Raw genomic sequence first — 3799 nt, forward strand, 5'->3', positions numbered from 1 at the left:
TGGACTGTATGAGGTTGCCTGTTTATTTGTGCCTTTTGATAGATTCTAGGTTCTGAAAAAGATTTTTCTTCATACATGTCCTTACCAACCACCCTTAGCTTTGAGCCCTGTGTAGTATTCCTAATCTATATACCCCACCGGCCTTTTGTGTGGCATCTGTGCACTTTGGAGTCTGCAAAGCTGCTCATCCTAAATGGGTTCAGTTGTCTTTTGTGTCTGTCTGCTGAAAAAAAAAATCTCATTCCGCCTGAAGAACAATAGAGTATAATGACAACTTGTGTATTTTTCCAGCACCAGAAGATGTTTTAATTTTTAAAACACGCTCTTTACCCATTTGGGCCACCAGATAATAGCAGATGATAACACTACTTTGAAATTTGCAGTAACCACCCAGGAAAGACATCTGGAAACAGTGCCTTAAGAGAATGAGACAAGGGGATGCTGGAGAACCTGGTCCTCACAATGGATAGAATTAGAAGGTATCAGTGTGACTACAAAAAGGGCACACCTTCCGCATACGCAACCTGACTTCCCAAGTAGTCAAGTATAAACGGAATAGAGTAAACCGTAAAGTTTATTCATGATTTAGATGTTTAAACCCCACTTTTCTCCCTAATGGTGACTCAAAATACCACCCCTGCATTAAGGAAAAAGGAGTATCTAATTTTTTAATTTAATAGGAGGCTGATAAGGTACTTGCACTGAAACTTTGCAAAGGATATTTCAACAAGAGAAAAGAACATGGGAAACTTCATTAGGTGATGCTAATGCTATTTGTCTTCCATTGACTCTTTACTTACAGTGCCATCCTAAGCAAAGTTACACCTGGCTAAGCCTGTTGACTTCAGTAGACCAAGGGCCAAATTAGTCAGGTCTGAGTATCCTGGACCCAACTCACTTTCCCTGTTGCCTGTGGGAAATGTCATTTTAAATATCAGTGGGAGCCCAATTCAGCTTGAAACTGGTATGAGGGAAGGAGGGGCTCCTGCCTCCCCTCTCACACTATTTTCTTGAGTTGAAATGGCCCAGGGAAGGGAGTTATTTCCCCATTTTTGCCACTGCATGTGCATGGAATACTACATGTGCAGCTGCAAAAAGGAAAAATACCCCACCCCTCCCCAAACCATTTTTGCACCAGAAAAATGACACGAGGAGGGGAAGGAAGGAGCCACAGTTTCAAGCCAAAGTTACAGCCTCCTGTATAAAAAGAGTCCCATCTAGTTCAGCCCTTTGCAGGATGTAACACTGTTCAGAATAGCACTGTTAGTGTGTCAGCTAAAATTAATCATTGTTAAAGTAAGTGTATTTTATTTTTGTTGTTAACCGTTTAAGTGACCTCTGTGTTCTGTTTGCATCTGAAAGATGTTTGATCAATGATCGACTGTTACATTTTCATTACCAGTTGTTGCCTCTTATTCCCAGCATGCCAAGGGTGCAACCTGATATCAGCCACGTTCCATGCCCATGGAAGTCACCAAAGCAGTCTAGGCAGCCTGTGGATGAGGGGGCCTTAAGACCATGGACTGAGAGATTCTTTCTCCACCCTTTTTATTAACATCTAGCCTGATGTAGAGTTCTGGAAACCTTGAAAGCTTGCACACTGGGTTGTATTATTTGGTTCCTCTTAGTAAAAGGCATCAAATGAAGTTTGGGGTGGGTGGGGTGGATTTTGCTGTGGACCAGTGGCTGGTTTTTAATCTTGCCTGACTGTATTTTGTATCAGAAAAAAAGTAAAGCACATGAGAGGAAAGATGCAAGTGGTGCAATATAAGTCAACCCCAAATAATCTTGAATTTCATTTGCATGCAAACAATTCAGCCTCTTCAGATTTGGGGATCAATGGGGGAAATTGACACCTTAATAAATATTGGTATTCATCCACATAAAAGCTGTTGGGAATCCAGCTAACTTTAGGCAATTCAGCTAAATCTTAATATACTGCTCTAATAGAATATAAATGGCTTTGAGCAGCTGCTGAAGTGTGTGACATGGTAGGTATAGGTGACAGTCCATCCAAGAGCATAAACAAGAAGGCCCTTTTTGCAAGTTTGCATTAACATCCCTTGAATAAGGGAAATATACTACTGTAATTACTTGCATAAAGTGCAAATTTGTAGGCTAGACAAGTCTGTTTACCACTTCATTGGGGCACCTTGATGCTGAAGGATAATATAACACAGGCCAGATTCTTGTGTTCTTCATTTCAGCAGTCTAGCAGGCCCTCATCAGGCCGTCTTGGATTATTCCATTCCCCAGCTTTAGGACTCTGCGGGCCTATCTATTTGACACATTTATTAATGGGTATATACCACTGTAATTGCCATGGATTCCTCAAGGATTCTCAGAAATGATGTTTTGGTGAGGGTGCCAAGAATCCTCTGCTGGAGATCACTAGACACCCCTCTCAAAACTATGGTCCCTGGAGTGAAGGAATTTGCCTTTGAAAGTAATTTATGTCTGCAATGTTGAGACTCGTGTGCTGTGGTTTCTTGCCTACAGGTGTCTGTGAAAGAATTGGGCTCATTGATTCTTTCCCCCTTCCTTAAAGTCAGTGTTGTGTTGTGAGATGAAATCAATACACTTGCACTCTATTAATTTTGATTGGACGTCTTCCACTGCACACTTGCAGCTCAGAGAGACCTGTTGTATATGTGGGAATGTGCTTACATGTGCAGTGGGCTTCCTCCCAGCCCTCCCAAATAGCCTCACTACTATTGTTCATCTGGAAAATGGCTTTCTGTGTTGGACGAGTATGAAATGTGCTGTGGCAGAAGGTGTACTTCTTTTAAAAAGTCAGGAAAATGCCGTTGTATACTTGAATCTTCCTAGCTGGTGAAGGAGCTGTAAGGTTGTGGTAGGTAATTCAGACTCTGGCGTCCCCATCGGACAGATGTCAGGAAGCAAGGTAGGAAGAGCCTCAGTGTGAAGGGTCAATATGGGAGGCTTTCTGCAGAGGCTCTCTTGGTCCCCCCCGCCATCGAATGCATCTCTGAATCAAAGCATAAGTATTTAGAATCAGAAGCAGCAAAATGCTTCATGTAAAAGCTCATCTTTGAAAAAGGAATTTGTAACACTGGAAAGCACAAGAAGGTTGGCTTGCTTTTGTTCATAAAATATTTAAATAAATTTCATGGGCCCCCCGATTAGTTTGCCCTCTTCACAAGATTCATGATTTTCACTCATGAAATTCAGCCAGCTCTGAGCTATTCCTTCCTTTCTGCACATTAGTACTACTTAAATTAGGGTTTCCTCAACTTAAAGGCTCCCCAAAGTCACTACCATGTTTCAAAAGACACGTTTTAGTGTCTAGGTATGAAGTTGTGCACTCCAATGATGGTCCTCATTTACCAGGGAGAATCTTTGTTATTTCTTCCTGATAAATCATAGGCTCTCCTAATGTTGTCTTTTGCGGGGAAGCCTTTTGAAACTTTTATTTCATGAGAAATTTTCAGTCTGCAAATTCCATAGTTACCTCTTGCATCTTAAACCTCTGCCTGGAGGGAGATGCATCTTGTCTCTCGTGCACATGCATGTAATGAAAAGTATATAAACATTAACAGACGCTGTGGGTGTCTGTCTTCCCACCCTGAGCCTTCAAGCAGCTTCCGGGGGTGGGGGAAGAAGCATTTCCACAGGGAAAACAAGGCAGAAGGAAAGAGTTAAACCTCCCTGCCAGGCCTGTGACTCCTATCCAGATTGCACCACCACAAGGTTGGGTTTTTTTGCCATTGAACTGCACATTCACACATTTGTCTCCAGTATCACAGGTGGTACGGTTTGTAGTACAGAGCCACTTCTT

The sequence above is a fragment of the Eublepharis macularius genome, chromosome 4 (genome assembly GCF_028583425.1).
Source record: "Eublepharis macularius isolate TG4126 chromosome 4, MPM_Emac_v1.0, whole genome shotgun sequence".
Taxonomy (NCBI): Eukaryota; Metazoa; Chordata; class Lepidosauria; order Squamata; family Eublepharidae; genus Eublepharis; species Eublepharis macularius.